This window comes from Lucilia cuprina, chromosome 4 (genome assembly GCF_022045245.1).
Source record: "Lucilia cuprina isolate Lc7/37 chromosome 4, ASM2204524v1, whole genome shotgun sequence".
Taxonomy (NCBI): domain Eukaryota; kingdom Metazoa; phylum Arthropoda; class Insecta; order Diptera; family Calliphoridae; genus Lucilia; species Lucilia cuprina.
In genome coordinates, this window is record NC_060952.1 from 29,052,771 (window position 1) to 29,072,829 (window position 20,059).

Consider the following 20,059-nt stretch of genomic DNA (forward strand, 5'->3'; position numbering starts at 1 on the left):
TTGCCCAAAAATTCTAGATACATGTGGACATAATCACAATTGTTCATTACTTTTTTTTGGAAATTAGGAACAATTCTTTAAAAGAGAAATTTTCAGAACATATAATTGGTTCTTTCTGAATTATCTAAAACACTAAACATAGAAACACTAATCATCTGTGATTAAGGACTCTTTGGTACTTTTTTATTCTTCAAATGGTGAAAACAGAACGCACTTCACATATTAAATGCGATTTTATTCCCGTGAAACATTAAAATTTAATCAATTAAAATTTTGTATGAAAGTAATACATAATTTGAATGTATTTAGCTATTATGTAAGGTTAGCGATGCACACCGGGTACATAAATAAAACACTTTGTGGTTATTTCAAATTTTAACAAAATAAATGTTTTATAAACTAACGGAAAATATTAATGTCATTTGTGTAGAAGAATTTCTGAAATATTATTCATTTTAAACTATGTACATAGATTTTGAATGAAATGAAAATTTTACAATTTAAATTCATATAAAAAAGGGAAAACTATTATTAACTCAATTCTATTCTAATCGCTTTCCATAATCTGGAAAACAGTTATAAAATCAACATATTTTAATTTATTTACTTATGTAAAAACATATAAGTAAACTACAAAGTGCTAAGAGCGAAAGAAAGGCAAAAAAGAACTAATAAATTCATTATAAAAGCTTAAGCCAAAGAAGTTCATTAAAGTTCAAATATAAACAAACAAAAACTACAATAAAGCTGGATGAAAAAAATCTAATAGCAGCAGCATGTACAGAGAATATTTTTAACATTATTAGCATAACAAAAGTTACAAACCAAGAATGATGACTTTGATGACTTTTACATTTATATTAAAGATACACAGAGACGTACATATGTACATACACATACATATATTTACATGTATACGTTAATGTATGGATATATCCGAATTCATTCAACCAAACTCACATAATTTCATATTCCATTTTTTTTTTTTTCATTCGGACAATGACATTACATAACTGTGTGTTATGAGGTTTCTTGGGTTTTTAGATGTGAAAAAGGTTAAAAATACAAAGACAAAAGGAGGATGAAAGAAAAGAATCACAAATTACATTTTAATACAATGTCATTTTTGTCGTCAGCAATGTTATAAAACATACATATATTTATACAAAAAAAAATCTGTTAGTAGAAATGTTAATACCTACATCATGTTTAAGAGCCTCTTAATAATAGGTTTAGATTTTTTTAAACGATTATTCTTTATACAGCAGGGTATGTATGTTTATTTTGTTGTTCACAATATTTTTAAATATATACATAGAAGTAATGCAATTGAATCGGAATAATATTCCGGGTCCATATAACATCTATCTTATTCTAAAAATTCTCAAATTGGCACAAATAAGTTTTATATAAGTGTTAATGACACTGCAGATTTTCGTAACCTAACCTAGCCCCCATGGAAACCCCCATTCAAAAATGCCTTAAACGTCTAAAATTGACTTGTAATCATTTGTATCGCAATTAATTACAACAAAACTGTTATTTAAAAATATATTCTATTCTCAAATTTACCGAGGATCGGCCCATATATGACCTATACTCCTATATAATGCCTCATTTATAAAATTTAGTTTCTTATCAACTAATTGCTTAAATACTTTGGAATTAAGGTCAAATTCAACAGAAAAGTTTCTTTATGAAAAATAAAAATTTAAAAAATACACTCATGGTGTAGGGTATTATTTAGTCGGCCAATCCCGACTATACTTTCCTACTTATTTTTAGCAAAAAGTTCAGTGTTGGAAATATGATAATTTTTTGTTTTTGATCATTCAAATACACCCATTATGTGGGCTTTATAATGAAATTTACTTGCATCCGTATAAAAACAACTTGGCATGGCCAACCATTTGATACCCTACACCATATTAAAAATGTATATTATTTTTTAAATAATAGAGGATTAAATTTGTTTTTACCCTAGTTCTGGAATTTTTTATATACAATTTTTTACAAAAGAAGTATAAACAAGAGGGCTCATATGGGGGTAAGGGTGAACATGAGCCTATCCTTAAAATTTTTGGTAGAAACATTTACGTTCTCTTCAAAGTTCTTTAAGTAAAATGAAAATATATAATAACCCAGCTAACATTTGGAAGATTGTTGGGTGAATAAACAGTAAACTGAGTCAGTTTTGATTCCTTTTTATGACCTTAAAGTGATTAATAAGTTGGACGCTTAAAAAAATTACCCGAAAATGATCCCCATATATGATTGAAAACTGAATATTTAAAAAAACAATAACAAAATGTATTGCAACGAGTTATTTGGCTCATTAATGACTCAAAAAGATTAAAAAATGAGTCATATTTGATCAAAAGTGGGGCTCATAAATGACTCGTTTAGAAGAGTCGCGGGTAGGGTACAATTTTCTCCCGACGAATGTATAATTTGTGATTAGAAAATGAGCGCATATATGATCATTTTAATAGTGCAGAAGAGTCATAAACGACTCGAATGTGATCAAAAATTAAAAAAAATACTTGCTGGGAAACTACTGTTGACATTCTAGAAAACTGTGAATAACATATTTTTTTTGCGTACATACATAACGTTCATATTAACTTTTCAAAATAATTAAATAAAAATTTAAATGCAACAAACGCATCTAATTTCATTTTCATGCTGAGACATCTTCGATTTAAATGTTTTGAAAGTGATACAAGTTTTGTGGCTTTTTCTTTTAATTATTTTACTTTTAACCATTCAACAATCTAGTCATCCATCCATTCAACCAATAAACATTCATTCATTCAGCCAAATAATATACTAAACATATACTACAGCAACAGCTTCTACCATACACATCGTATTAAAAATATGAACAAAAATTAAGTAAAAATTTCTCTTTATGGCAAATGGTATCAGATGGTTTTGTTTTTATATACAAATAAAATATTTCTAATTTTTCTTATAAAGTGTTTATGTATGTATGTATGTATGTATGTATGTATGTATGTATGTATGTATGTATGTATGTATGTATGTATGTATGTATGTAGATACGAAGAAAAATGTAGCAAAATAGTTATACATACATATTAAACTAATAAACTATTTATTACTAGACTGTGCTTTAAATGTTGTTTATATTTTATTTTTTGTATTTAATTGTGCTTCATTACATGCATGTGAAAAATTAAATACTTATTAATTTAATTTACCTTGTATGTATTCGTATGTATAATATTTATATTCAGAAAGTAACAGCTAATACAAATTGAAAAGTGATTTATAATATCATATATCTTATGGACTTTATGCATCTAATTCTTTCATCATTATCATGATTTAATACTTTAAATTGAACGAGCTATACTCAAAGTGTAAGGCCGCCCATTTTCGTTTCCAAATGTTACATAGATGTCAAAAATGTTGTACTTGCAAAAATTTAGGATTCTAGCTCTAATAATTTTCCAGATACACAATAGATTTCCAATGCTACGTCCATCCGAGTGTTAACATGGATGTCAAAATTATCTACACAAAATTTTATAGCTATAGATATTGTAAATTCTAAGATATGCGTATTTAAATTCTAATTTTGAATGTGGGTGTGGCTACTCGCCTACATTAAATATCGAATAAAATAACCAACTGCGAAAATTTCTATAGAACATCTATAGACTTTAAACAAATTCACAAATAAAGAATTGAAAAGTGCATAGTTTCTTGATATCATAATTTTTGAAAGATGTTAAAAAAATAATTTTATAGATAATTAATTTTTAAAGTAATTTTTCGGGACTTGTGATTTTATATTATTAAGTACAATTAAGACGATCTAGACATGTCCGTCCATCTGTCCGCACGATATGATTGAAACAAAAAGAAACAAAGAATTCAAATTTTACACAAATATTATATACATATATGTATGTATGTAGGTAAGGTTTGTTTGGTATTAAAATAGGCAATATCGGCCCAAGTTTTTGCATACAAGTGGAGCTCGGAAAAGAATTTTAAGAAAATATCACCAGTAAAGCGTTAAAATTACACTTAAATAAGTAAAATTTGAACTCTTAACCAAATTTTATAAAAATCGGTTTTTGAATTGAATGTCCCTTTAGAAAATGATTTTATTCAGATATTCGAAAACTAGGGTTCTATAAATCGACTTTCGAATAATCGAACAATCGACTTTTTGTCGAAAAGTCGAAGTCGACTATTTTGTTCCAAAAAGTTGATAACTCGACTATCGTCTATGAAAAGTAAAAAGTCGAAAAGTTCGAAAAGGTCGAAAATAGTAGAAAAAAAAGTCAAAAATAGTCGAAATTTTTAAAAAAGTGAATAAAAGCCAAAAATAGCCGAAAAAACTCGAAAAAGTAAAAAATAAACGAAAAAACGTCGAAAAGTCGAAAGCTAAAAATATAGCAGAAAATGTTCAAAAATAGTTTAAAATTTTAAAAAAAGTGGAAAAAGTCAAAAACTGTAAAATAGTCGGAATAACTCGAAAAAAGTAAAAAAATAGTCGAAAATAGTCAAAAAGTTGAAAAAAGTCGAAATGTTTTTATGCCTTCAAAAAATCGAAAAATTCGAAAAGTCGGAAAAAGTCTACTATTTATAAAATACAAAATGTCGAAAAGTCGACTTTTAAATAAATACTCTTATGTAGACATTGTGCAAAATTGTAAAAAAGTCTAATTTTTTGAATTTTCATTTAAGTTTTTGGGAATTGTTGAATTGCCATTTAATTTTATATTAAAATTATGGCAGTCATTTAATTGCATTTTTTTCTATTGAAACTGCTAACAAGAATATTAAAAAAAAATCTAATTCTAATTCAATAAATTTTTGCATTTTTGCATTAACATTTGATATTCAAATGTTAACATTTCGCTATGTCTATAATAAATTGTTAATTATGCTAAAAATATTTGCAATAAATGTTTTAATACGTTAAATATACTTATATGTATACTAGCGTACCCTGGGTGCTTCGCTACCCAATCAAAAATACAGTTAACCCTTTCCGTGGTTTTGAGTATAATTTTTAACTTTAGTTTTAATTTTCTTCTTTAAATTAAACTTAAGACTTTATTATATTTGAATAATCTTCCATATTTTTAAATCAGGTTTTAACGGCCAAAAAAATAGTATTTTGCTAGATCGGACTATACGAATTTAAATTGTATTGTATTGCTATTTTCCAAAAAAAGAAAATGGTGGTACTTTTTGGTGAAAGTTTTTCGAATGTCGAATATATTCAACATTTAATTTTGATGTCTTATATTTCACTAGGGATAACTCTAATTTAAAAAAATATGGATTTTCCCGAATTCAGCATACTTAAATTATCTTACATACAAGTTTTGAAGTTTTTTTCTCGACATAAATTATTTTCGACCCTGAAAGGGTCAAAAAAGTAGTAAAATATCTCCCATATAGAGAATATTATTCATAAAGCACTGTGTATGTTTAGTTTCTAGTTTCTTTATGCATAAAATATCATTTGAACAAAAAAAAACTCTCTGTTCTTTTATTCAGAAAATTAAAAAAATACTATTGTGAATAAAATAGCCCTAAAAAAATCACCTCTTATGGAGTCTCATAAGTCATGTTATGTTCAATATTAAGGATAATACAAAAAGTGCAATTTGATGAGCAGAAAGTACCAAATATTTCCCTCTTACAGATTAATTACTCAATCAAAGCCGTGCAGATTAATTATAGTTGTTTCTACATAAATATTACTATAATTCAAAAAATACAATTGGAATTATGAAATATTGAGATAAATTCTACCTTTGTGAAAACTTTTAATAAAAAGAGTATTATTTTCCCCATTTCGACTAGGAATATACTTTTTCAATAATTAAGTTCACAAAATATTCCGTTTTTAAATCTATATATCACAGATATAAATCATACGATTGAAATCTGCCTTCATTTGTACCAAATAAATAGCAAATATTTTGTTCAAATAAATATTACAGAGTTAGTCCGTACGTCAATAAATCTAAAAAGTGTTCCAAAATGTACCAAAAATACAGTTTTCTCGATTTTATACAAAAAAGGCCACTTTTTAAAATAGTACGAAACATGTTTCTCATAATTTTTAAATATGTGTCCAAAATATTCACAAACATTTTATAATGTTTAATAGTTAAAAAGCTATAAAGGACCCAAAAAGGTATCAAAATTACCTTTTTTATACATTCTCATCCCTTAAAATTACAAATTTCGAAAAAGTATACGTCACCCATTTGCTCTTTTTAAGAGTAGAAGTAGATGCAATTAAATTTTTGCATATTTGCAAAATTTTAATTGCATATTTTTTCTGTGTATATAGACGATTAAAATAAATTTCTAAAATTATTCTTTATTTAAAAAATTACTTTTAAAGTAAGAATACAAGCAAACTGACAACAACATCAAAATAAACTTTCTCCTACCAATTATTTGATGCTTTATTTAGACTAGAAACTAGAAATATATTTGTGACATAGAAAAATATAAAAACCAAAAAAATATATAAATAAAAAAAATACAAATATCTTACACTTGTATGACACTTTATTGATGGCTATGTTTCCAACAATACATTTATATATATGTGATTTCATGTCAAGTGAGCCAATATTTTAAAACGAAATCTTCTAAGCTATTGTAGAACTATACTTTGGTGAAAAGTGAAGACATAGGTTTCAAAACTTAAGCCACTTAATATGAAATTCCAAATATATTAGATGATTCTAAATGTTTTTGTCCAAATATTCAGAATATAGTTTCTATAATTCTATACCGAATTGTTGGAATAAAACTTTTGGTAAATGAATTTAAGTCTAATTCAAAGTTATATATGTAGAATTTAATTGTGTTATTAGTGTTTATAAGTGAATTTTGACCTTCAAGTCATTTTTGAAGGAGAGTTTGCATTGCGGCTAGGGTCAAATTAGACCAGATCATTACAAAAATTGCTAGTGTCGTTAAAAGTTAATATAACAGAACACTTAACGAAATTATGCGCCGAGGAGGGTACGGTTGTATGAGGGCTACACAAAATAATGGACCGATATCAACCATTTTCATTAAGGGTACGTTCCAAATTTTATTAAATCATCTTTAAAATTTCGTTCTGTAGCATGCGCACAAGGTTTACATGGACATAAAGACAGACAGACGGACATAGCTAAATCGACTCAAAAAGTAATTCTGCGCCAATTGGTATACTTTAAAGGTTAGGGCCAATATTTTTTGGGTGTTACAAACATCAGCACAAACGCACTATTGTAGGGTCTAATAAAAAATCGGGTCAAACAGTGGGAAAATGAAGTGATAAATAGTTGAATTTTCACTCAATAATGTTTATATTAGTTAATTAGTTTGAAAGGAGGATGTATATACATAAAATCCGAAGAAATACACCTAGGTCTCTATCGGGCCTGTTGTGCGCTCCTTACCCAGTGTCTCAGGTCGGAATCGAACCCACCACCTCCGATCTACCAGACTAGAACACTAACCACTAACCTACCGGAGGCCACATAATGTTGATATAGTTGCCATTGAAATTACATTAAATAGTTTAAGATATTTAAATTGGAAGACATTTGTCAACTTTTATAAATATAAAAAAAGTTATACATATTAAGTTTACTTTCATTTAAAATAACAAATTTATAAAATAGTGAAATTGTAAGTAATTAAATGATATTTACTGACATTTTTTTAATAAACATAAATTTGTCAGGCAACAACAAATTGATGAAATAGTAAATAATTATTCAATATTTGTGGTTAATTAAATTTGCTTGAGATAAAGAAAATCACAGAGTATATTTTTAAATATTATATTCTTTTCAGTACACTTTTTAATTATCCACTTATCTAATTAGAAGCCATACATAATTAATTATATATATGACCAGAATAACCTATGCTTAAATGACTACAATTAACTACTTTTTTAATGACTTACTTTGTAGGCAAAATCAAAAAAAAAAACTCTTATTTTTTCTAGTTTTAGCATTTAAATACAATGCTTTTCATTTTAAGTTCCTGTTGGGTAATTTTAATAACTGAGAAAAAGAAATTGACATATTTGAAAGCTTTGTTTGGTATTTCGATTGCAAATTGTAAAATTCTTACCAATATTTGAGTTGGAATAGAGTTTAAGTCATGTGAAAGCTTCCCAGTAAAATATTTTAAAATTTTGGTAACGAGTGTTGTAGGTAATGTAGTTATGTCATACATTACTTGGTAATAAGTTGTCGTTATCAATAACAAAAATTAATTAATATGGTTTCTAACCGTAGTCGAAGTTTTTTTTAAGAAATGTTGATATTTACATTTGTGTGGAAACCATTTCAGATAGAATGATAAAATTACATTTTAATGGGGCATTGAGTTATAGAATAAATGTAAAACCAGCTTTAAATCCGGAAAAGTATTAATGAAATTTGTAACAAGTCATTTTTTGTCATCGTCGAACAAAAATAAGTAGTTATATACCCAAAAGGTAACTTGCCTACTTACCAAGTAAGTAAATACCCAATATAAATAATTTTTTTAAAGTACCAAATTAAACCATTCAAAAACTTTGAAAAGTAAAGAATTAAGAATATAATAAAAGTAAACCAGCAAAGTCAGCTTCAGCGTGAAGAAGCTAACCCCTTACCTTGTAAGAAAAGTAGTAAATTATTGTGTAAGTACATGTCATTACCAAGTTCTTACTGGGTTACATAACCAATAAATAAATATGTATTATAAACTTTAAGTAAAAAATTCTTTAGAAACCCTAAAAGACTATTTTAAGCTTTTAACCCTTTCAGGGTTTATGTCGAGAAAAAAAATTAAAACTTGTATTTAAGATAATTTAATTATGCTGAATTCGGGAAAAATAACATTTTTTGATTTAGAGTTATCCCTAGTGAAATAAAAGACATCAAAGTTAAATGTCGAATATAAGGACGAACGCTATTGAAAATGGTTGAAATCGGTCCATTATTTCGCCTAGCCCCCATACAACCGTACCCCCCGAATCGGGCCTTTAGGCTCATAATTACGCTAAATGTTCTATTATATCAACAAAAATCTGCAAAACTTAGTTTTATAGAACGATAAATGACACTACTAATTTTTATAGTAATCGGGCCTCATTTGACCCTAGTCCCCATACAAACTCCCCTCAGAAAATGTCTTGAAGGTCAAAATTCACTTATAATTTCTAATAAATCAATTAAAATCTACATAAATAATTTTGAAGTAGACGTAAATTCCTCTAACAAAATTTATAGGGATAAGTCCATATTTACCCTTATTCCCCTATGAGCCCTCTTGTAGAAAATCTCTTATTTGTCAATTATAAGTAAAAATACTCCACAATACGGTTAAAGAAAAAATTAAATGCTTTATTATATAGTCGGCAATGTCCGACTATACATTCATACTTGTTTTTATTTGGACCAGCACTCAGGGGATGACTTCTACTTATGCGAAGCATTGTGTTGGAATTTGGAAAATAGGTTGTGGGAAGGAGGATAGAGGGAATAGTATTTGAGGACATTTGATTTAAATCTTCTTATATCGAAAGTGGCAGGGAATATATCTGCAGGAAGTTTATTCCACATACGAACAGTGCGGCTGAAGAATGAATTTTCCTTCCTTATTTTCAAGGGAACACATTCCATTGTAGTATCGCCCCTACATGAGAGTTGCATTCCATTTTTGGTAGGATATAAGTGGTGTAAATAGTAAGAAGATCAGATGGAGTAGAATGATGGTATAGAATGCCGAAAAGATTAGCTAATGGACGAGCTAGCGTCCAGGAGACTTGTTAATGTTGAGATCTGTTAGAACCTTTTTAAGTTTAATCTAAACGAAGAAAATTAAAACTTAAGTTAATAAAATGCCTTAAAACATAGTCTATTTTAATGTCGAATATATTCGACAAAACGACGGAAAGGATTAAAGCAAATGTTTATAGTTTTTATTTTTTTGTTTTCTATTGAAATGCATATACATATATAACGTATTTACAAGTTGTGTATGAATGTACATATGTATTTTTACATACGAACTGTACACTTCCTTCCCATTATTTATATTTTTTTATTCCATATAAAATGCTTTTCCTATTCACAGAAAACTTTCAATTCCTTCATTCAATACATCTTATAAATGACATTGATAAACTATCAACGCATTTATTTTAGTTTAAAAAATGAGGATTTTTCTTATTTCTATAACTTAACGCCATAGATGGATGGATGGATGTATGTGAAGCAATAAAATGTTGAAAAAATATATAAAAAATACATACTTGCAGAAAAAATAAAAGCAATTGTCTATGACAAGTTTATTCAACCAATAAAGCATCTGGTTTAAGTAATTTTAAATCTATTATAAGATATATTGAAATGCTGATTCTTATACACCTGAATATACAATCGATTAGCCGAGTAATTTGTATCGATTGAATGTGAAAAGTTATTCGATTTTATAGTACTGTTATTGAATATATCGTACACAGAAAAAACTAAAAATGAGTATTAATTATCAAAATAATTGTATCAAGTAAGTTTTGCACCTATAACCAAAATGATGATATCAGTTAAAAAAATTGTAAAAAAATAAAAATATATATTTTTTTCCAAATAACGAATTAATCAGAATCAATAATTAAGATAAGTTTTAACATTGATTAATTCATTAATTGTATAAATTTAATATTTAATAAATATAAAATTAATTTTTTATTAATTTATTAATCAAATAAATTAAACTGTTTGATAGAGAATTATTTAAAAATCAATTAAGAAGGTGATTAAAACAATCAAATTATTAATCGATTACACACAATGTTAAAGGAATACTAGACCTTTATCAATGTCTTCAGCATTTACAAAAATGATCACTTTATTGTAATATTTAACATATAAAGTGTTTCATAAATTATCAAGAATCTTGAATATTATATGCCTAAAATTATATTGACTATTTAAGAATTATAACTATTACTAGCACAAAAATTCAAAATAAAATATTAAAAAAATCTAAAATAGAAAAGGAGGCCATAAATTTCTTTTTAATCAATTAAAAAATTTATTGAATTAATTAAAAATTTATTCAAAATATTACAATTTAGTTTCAAACAGTTTCAAAAAACGAGATAATTAAGACAAATAAAAAATTGTTTAAATAAAAAATAAAGAAAATTAAAACATGTTAATTGAAAATAAACTACCGATAATTTTTTCTGTGTACAAAGCTCATGTTATGCCTAACAAACCCAGCAAAAAATTGCATTACCACTCTCGCTTACAAATAAGGAGTTCAATAAGTAGTTTTGTTTTTACTTTTATATAAAAATACTATTTGTTTTACTTTTGTGTAAAAAATTAAGTTTAAAAATAAAAAGTCAAAACCAAAAAGTATGTTTGTACTTAAAATTATTTGTAAGTCATTACTATAGTCTTTCTAAATAATGCAGACTATATGCGGGTGTTACAAACATCAGCGCAAACGCATAATACTCTTCCTAATAAAATGGTGTAGGGTATAAAAAGTGACAAATATTTGAATATTAATTTAGTTTGTTATATGAAAGAGCATTTTTCTAAAACGTTAATTAAAGAGTAAAAAAATATAAAAGTAAATATAATTACTAAAAGAAAACTCAATACTTAATATCATGTATGTAACCGAAATGGAACACCCTATTATACACATAGACTTCAAATGTGAATTTTTGAAATAAAGTCATGAAAAAAGAATATAGAACTTCAAAAGATGCGAAAAATAGGTAGAATTTACTTCATAGAAATACTGAGAAAGACTTGAAGAAGGAGAGATGTCCTTTTTATTTCAATCCAAATTCATTACATCTAAAGTCATTCTCAGAGATTAAATTTTATGTTCCTATTTTTGGAAGTTATTAGATAGTGAAATTTTAGTATTATAGAATACAATTCAAATGACGCAAATGATAATAACATAAATAAATGAATTACACGCATATCTCCAAAAATTTTAGCAAACAAAATTTACTAAAATGAAATCAATTTAAATAAAAATAATTAGATTCTTCTCGGTTCTATGGAAGTCAATGAAACATTACTTCCACAGATGATAAAAATCTCTCAGTACTACTTTTGAAGTTTGAAGTGGTGAAGTGGTACTTTGTTTCATTTTTGATGCGTAGTTCCGTGAACCATGTACCCACATAATTTCTAAAATTATTTATATATTTTTCTTTGAAATATTTTTTATAAAAGAAAAAATAATTTTGGTTGTTTCGTTAATGAAATACAAGTAATATGTAGTAGCAAAAGATACCTGTAATGAGAAATTTTACAAGCAATTAATCACTTAATGCATTAAATCGAATACATGTCATGTTAGATATAAAAGGTCGTTTATTTTTTTCTTTTCTTATTAATTTTTTTGAACAAGCTTGAAGTCTAATATTTTATAATTTACTTTGTGTTAAAAAAATCAAATATTTATATTTTTAACTTACAGACATATTTTTCTTTTTTAGCTTCATATTGTTGTTTAAACCCCCTCTCTCAAGGTGAGTGTTTTGTACTTTTTATGTCATTTATATTTTTTAATAATTTTATTTCAATTATTAAACAATTTATTAAATCCGCATGAGTTTCCTCAACAAAAGAATAAGTGAAATTTTATAAATTTAAGTTTTTGTACATATTTGTTTTGATTCTATTTTCTTTAAATAACAAAACATACTTTAAAACCTCATTAAACAGAATTAGGTGTTTTTCTTTTATTTAATTTGGGTCTTTTGTTTTTTTTTTTATATTTATTTTATAATAATACATTTATTATAAGTTCTTTTTCTCTGTCTATAAAACCCCATACCTTTCATTAAGTCTTTTTAAGTGAAATGTTTTGGGTGTCATGGTCTAAACATTTTCATTTACCATGACAACAAACAAGGTGATGAAAAGAAATTTTTGTATTCTTTTAGTTTAACAATTGGGTTTTTTATTTGTTTTAACTTAAAGGCAAAGAAAACGAAAATGTTTTCTATAACTTTTTAATTTGACAGTAAGCAAGGCCTTTACGACTTGAAAAGTCTAATTATACCCAAAATCATTATGTCGGGCTGGGTATATTGGAGTTGTCCTGGTGTTTGTAATGCATGAAAATATTTGACATATACATACACCCCAAAATATACCCATCATCTCAGAACAGTTTTCAGAATCGATTTCTGAATCCGATGCCCTTGTAAGCAAACTACAGGTCGCAGTTTTTCAGATAATTTGATGAAATTTGTTTGTTTCGACACCAAAAACGAAGCCTATCTAAAATTTTTCAATTCGGTTTTTTATTCCTACAAATTTACCTTTAGAAAATCACTTAAAGATCATTTATATAATAATTGCAGACATAGTGCTCCGTAATAACTAATTATATCATTCTCATTTGCTTATAAGTAAGCTTGTCCTATACTCAGCTAAAAAAGGCTATGTATACATCGAGGTCTAACAGGAATTTTATTATACTAAATCGAAAGAAAGAATAACTTCCAAGCCTTCGAGTTCATTTTATATACCTCACCTTATACATTGCGATGTAAAATGCAATACTAAATAATACACATTATATTCCTGTTCAGTAGAGTGTTGCGAGAGCAGCCATTTTAATTCTGACCTCAGTATAATTTGAGAAAAATAATATATTTCGATTATTTTGAAATGGGTCTCATAAATTCCGTGATTTTAAGCTGATTCAAGGAAAAATAATTTAAATTTTTTTGTAAAGTATTTTTGACCCACAAAATAATTTTTAGTGCTTCAAAAATGTCAAAATTTTTAGTTTGTACAGAAAAATTAAAAAATAGTTTTGCATATGGTTTGTTCCATTTGAGAATTTTTTATAATACACTATAATTGTTTTGCAAAATAGGAATAGTCTAAAAATATGTAATTACTTTTCCTGCGATAAGCTTAAAATTACGGGTTTTTTCGAGACCTATTTCTAAAAAATTGCAGATTTTTTTTGAGCATATTGTACTGAGAGGTATTCCTCCAAAAAATTGCTCCACGGCACATCCTACTGTTCAGTATATAAGATTTAGTGAGAACGGAAATAGATACATATTTAATAAGATCTATGGGTGATAGCACTCAATTATATTTATTTTCTTTGGTTCGTCTTATGGACTTTTGAATATAATATTTAAGATTTTTTAAGCATATTTAAGGCATATTCTCTAGCTTTTAGAGCATATTTTACTTTTTTAGTGGATTTTCGATGTTTGGTGTTTTTTTTTTTTGTTTTTAGTATCGTTTGGTCTGCAATTAAATATAACACTCTAACATGTTTTATTATTTTAATTTTACAATAAAAAAATCATAAAAATATGAAAACTGAAAAAAGCATTAGTCTCATGAAAAGCAAAGTTATAGTATTTCATTCGATATAAAATTGAGATTTAAATCGGACATAAAATCGATAATTTAGATTTTATGAGATATGAATGCATTTTTCTTTTAAAAACCAAGTATTTTGGAAGACCGATTAAAATGTCAGTTTAAAAAAATACCCATGAAAAATTTAAATCGAAAAGTAGTCGTAATGTAAGTACAACCCATTACCGAGATTTTTGCTAGGTATGTATACATTTGAAAGTAATGTGTCAAACTTTGTCATTTGAAATTTCAATTCAAATGTAGCTTCATGTTATTTATTGGTTAACTGAACGTAAAATGGAATACAATTAAACTAGTTCTTCAAAATATAAGAAAAATCAATTATCACAAATATATCTTGTAGGATAAAATATGACATTAAAAATACATTATTTTAATACATTCCTAATGTTCAATGTTTAAAAATATTTATTGAGCATATTATTTTAAATTTTAAGAACATATCGAGGGACTATATCTGTCATTTTCATGAAAATAAGATGTTGATGGCAAAATATCCAGAAAACTATCCCGCATCAGTCACATAAATTTGGAAAGAAAACAATATTTTTTGGCAATTTTATAACAATTTTTAAATGTCTCTATCCTAAAAAATAAGTTTTTTTACTATTTGTACATGCTGAACACAAATCCGCAAAAATATTTGAAGTCTGTTGGTTTTTCAACAATTTGGTTTATATTGCTTCATTAAATTGCATAAAAGATAATATTTATTGGTATTAAATCAAATAAATAATTTATATTTTTACAAAAAAACTCTATATCTAAGGGTTTTAAAAAAATGTTCGTAAAAAAAATCTCTATCTGATATAAATTTGTGAAAATTTTGCAAAACATCAAAAATTTTAAATTCTTTTTATATAATGATTTAGAATATAGTCGTAAAAATATATAATAGAAGAAAAAACTCAAAAATCTTCGCGAACTAGCGAAATAAACAGTTTTTTTTGATCTCCTAAAAACTTGTGTATTTTAGATAGAGACTATTGAATATAATGACATTAAAGACAAATATTTTCCACACACGCTTACGAATAACCACTTAAATAAGCATTTACAGAAAGGTAGTTAATAAGTTATATTGTATAACTCATAAACAATATGCTCACACAAAATACCTGTACTCGTTAGTTCATTGTTTAACTCACAACATCAATATTTAGCTATTTTATTGTGGGTCGTTATAGAAAACATTTAAAACTGTTAAAATTCTCTAGCCCAAGGAAATGTTTCCTACTTTCGGCAACAATATATTTTAAATAACATTTAATTCTGTAATAGCAAAAATTTCCTGACTCATTTCAACAAAAATTTCCCAGAAATATTTTTAAGGCTTTTTATAAACAAAAAACATTTTTGTGTTGACGGACATTGAAAGATGAAATATGTATTCATTTAAAATTCCAATTACAACATAACTTATGTATGAGTTATATTTTTAGAAATAATAATTTCCAATAGAAATAAAATGCGCAATTTTATATTTATTAAATTGACGTCAACTTCTCATATTTATCAATTAATTAATCTGTATTCAAGACATAATTTAAATGAGCTAAATATTCAATTGTGGTTACATACTGACAAAGGTCATGATAAAATAAATATTTGATGTAATTTCCGTTAAAATTTCAATTAATCATACTATTTGCCTAGGCTTAACTTTATTTATTTCCTACGAAAGAAGTTTTAAAATTAATTTTCTATTATGTAAGACAAACTTTTCGAAATTTATCAAAAAAAAAAAAAAAAGAAAATAATGCTAAAGCAAAGAAATTGAAAAAAACTCTCATAATTAATTTGATAATAAAATGTAAAGAAAGTAAACAAAAAACAACAACTAACTTTTTTGATATTAACAAATTAACAAAACAACGCAATAATGACGATAACTTGGCTTAAACTTAACTACAGTGTGTGCAGAACTAACCCGGCAACCAAAAAGCCAATCATAAAACACACACACATATGCAACTTTTGTTTTGATAGAGACAAAAGTAAATGAGTTTGTCTTATTGATTTTTCTTTATATTTTTATACACAAAAAAGGGCCGACCACTTAGTTATTCCCTAGCCAGATCCCAAAACTTTTGTTTTACATATTACGCATAATCTTAAAATGATGTTGTCGTAGTTGTTGATGATTTTTATATTTTTCTGTTGAATTTAATATTTGTATAAATTTTATTTTAAAAAGTCCATATTCCAGTTTTATTGTAAATTGTTTGTCAAGTTTCTGGGGAGGGGGGAGGCATGCTAGTTGTTGTTTTTTTCATCAACGTTACTGTGCGTTTTTATTTTATTGAATAAATTTCACATGTTTATGACACTTTCTTTTCAAACGCAAATAGACAATCAGAAATGTTTAAATGGTGATTCAAGCCAACAGAGAGTGAGAGTTTTTATATGATTGGTTATTTGGATGGTTGGTTTCTTCTACAGCTCGTAAAAATATTTACATCTGTTTACCCTCGCGCCCTTGGATAAAATATTAACATATTTGTTGTAAAGTCGAATAAATTATTTATTTAACAGAAAAGCAAATTGAATATGTATTTTAAGATTTAACATAGTTATTTAAATTGATGAAATAATAATTTATTATTAAGATAAAAGGCAACGGATGCTAACACGAATTATTATCATCGATGTCGTAACATTGTGGGTTTTATATAAGTAAAGAATTTTGTCAATAATTCTTTACTTATATAAAACCAGTAGTAGTAGCAATTACTACTGGAAACCGTTCGGTTATTAAATGCTTCTAAATAATTTTCAAAGAACTAGTTCCTTATACATTGCTACTGCACTAGTTCAAAGGAACGCATACTATTTCTTGGAATCAATTGAAAATATGTCAAAAAATTAAAATTTTATAAACTTATTTTTATCGAAATAGCTTAAGCTTCCATGGAACTAGTTCCGAGCTTGACAAATTCGAACAAAAATCATTGATTAAAGAACTAGTTCCAGGAGCGTTCCACAAAATGAGTGTCGACTCCATAACGCTTCCTCAGAATCAGTTGCGAAGATGACAATTTCAAACAAAAATCATTAGTCTCAATGCCAAACTAGAACGAGTTCAGGCTAAAATCATGTGTTCTAGAACTTGTTGTAGAACTAATACAATTTTTCCAGAAAAACGAAAATTATTTATAAATATAAATTTTAATAACTTCTGACAGCATATTTCTCAACTTTATATAGATAAGAACCTTTCTATAAATAGGAAATAAAAATTAAAATTTTTTAATAAAATTTATAAAAAATTTAAAAAATAATCCAAAAATTTTATAAATAAAAAATTAGTTAAAATTATTCTATAATTAGAAAGTTTATTTAACAAAAAATCTATAATTAAGACATTTATTAAACGTTTTCTACAACTTAGAAATTTATCAAATATTTTTTCTTTAATTTATAAAAAAAGGTTTTTTAAATAATTTTTTTAATTATTCTTATACATTTTATAGGAATAGATGGTCGATAACAACTTCATAATTTTTCTTAAGTTTTAATTCTAATGTAAACAGTATGCCCCCGTCTACAAACTAGAACTGCTTTATTTTAACTTTAATAAAAATTTCACCTTAAATTTTTTACCCACATCTCCATTATGCTTTACTATTTCTGTTGTCAGTTTAAATTTTCCTTAAATAATTCATGCATAACTTTATAACACGCCTCCTTTAATTTCACCATCTTCTGTAACAAAATAAGCCATTTTTACAATTTCTTGATAATTTAAATTATAGATTTTTCAATAGAAACGCTAACAACCAAAGTTAGCAGTTGTTGTTAAACTTCTTTATGTCGTTGCAAATAATTCACAACAAGTTGTGTAAAAGTTTTCGTTTTTATTATAGAATGAGAGAATGGTTATTTGTATTTAAATAAAAACAATTTCCTGAATTTTTTTCTGTTGTCTAGCTAATGGGTCTTAAGTTTGTCATAAAAATTGTAACAATTTCCTTTAAACGTTTAATTTTAAATTTAACATTTGTTTCTTTTGTACTATGTTTTTTCTTGAATAACTTTTTCTGAATGGAGTTTAAGTTAAAATTTTAAAAACATTGAATGCTAGCAAGGAGATGTTTTCTGTTATATTGATGTGCTGTTGCCGAATCAATAGGGACCATATATGATTTGATAATATTTTACAATGCCATTGTAATTGTTACAGATTAGTCAACTCGATTGCTTACACATAGCTCGGTGTCTGAGAAAATAGCCAACTGCGTGTTACGTTGGTACTCAAGTAAATCACATCAGGAATTTCGACACCTAATATGTGTATATTTTAAAAATGTCTTAAGCAGTGACATTTATCTTTTGAACTTAGTAAATAATTTACTTACATATATAGCAGCTAAGATAAAATTCTATTTGTAGTATTTCCAAAAAATCATAATGATTGACAGTATGTATCGAATTCCTTTTAAATGTTCATCAATAATTGAGTAGTTAAGCAGAAACATTTAGCTAATACTCTTACAAAAGCAAAAATATTCGAATGAGAGTTCTTTTTAAAATAATTCAGTATCAATTTCCGTCTTAATGAAATGCTTCTAAATTCAAATTGTATTTAAATATAACACTGTGCAACAAGAAAATCTTTACCGAATGAGACCAACAGGAAATGAAAGTAAACCATCAGTAGACTAAAATCATCAAAGGGTTTGAAAATGTTAGCTCCAGTTTTTGAATTTAAAAGCATTTAATGTTTTGCAATTATGTAAAAAATTTTCTAAGTCAAAAATTTGTGTGCGTATGCAAAGAATTTGTGTACCGAATTTAATACAAATCAGAGACGATTCGAAGTTATGTTCGAAAAAAATTTTATGGTCTTAAAATAATCTCTGCGTCATAAAAACTAAAAATAAAATTTTCGAAAATTCGAACTTAAGTTCGAAAAATTTTTTAAAGCCATTAAAACCAGTTCTGGTGGCCCGAATTGTCTGAAATTTGGAAGTTTGGAGTACACTTGATGACACTACAATGCTATGTTGTAATATTTAAAATTAAGTTCGAAAACTCGAAGTAATGTTTGAAAAAATTTTGAAGCTGTTAAAATAATCTCAAAATTGGGAATATTCACAAAAAATATAATTTTAGTTCTATTTGAGGTCAATTTCTTACATTTTCGAATTTCGAAATAATGTTCAAACAAATTTTAAAGCTGTTAAAATTATCTCGTGGAGATTCACAAAAAATATAATTTCTGTTCCTTTTGCTTACTTTTTCAAATTTCGAACAAACAAATTTAGAAACGAATTCGCAGTACGAAAAATTTCGAACACAATCAAATTCGACGAATTTACGCAACAAATGAAATGCTTCGTCGTTCGTCCCAATTGTGCGTATACCATTACTTTATAGGCATATTTAAGCCTATAAAGAAACAATACGAGCTAACTTTTTAAAACCCTTTAGGCAATAGGGTCTATTAATTGTCTACTTTCATTTCCAGTTGGTGTCGTTCGGGAAAGATTCGAAGATCCAACATTTGTTGCATAGTGTAATTGAAATAAATATGTCTAAATTTACATAATTTTGAAAGAACATATAAAACAAACTCGTGTTAGTAGAAACTTCTT

The 20,059-nt window shown here is 26.3% G+C and overlaps 2 protein-coding genes across 3 annotated transcripts in view; one reads left to right on the forward strand and one right to left on the reverse strand.

Annotated features, from left to right (window-relative positions):
• LOC111684218 overlaps window positions 1-20,059 on the reverse strand; it is a 56,614-nt gene that overhangs the window by 32,777 nt on the left and 3,778 nt on the right. The window lies entirely within an intron of this gene.
• LOC111677556 (golgin subfamily A member 7) overlaps window positions 1-20,059 on the forward strand; it is a 141,287-nt gene that overhangs the window by 3,022 nt on the left and 118,206 nt on the right. The window contains exon 2 of the mRNA XM_046950372.1: window positions 12,542-12,574. The gene's annotated coding sequence lies outside the window, so the exon portion shown is untranslated. The remainder of the gene's footprint in view (window positions 1-12,541; window positions 12,575-20,059) is intronic.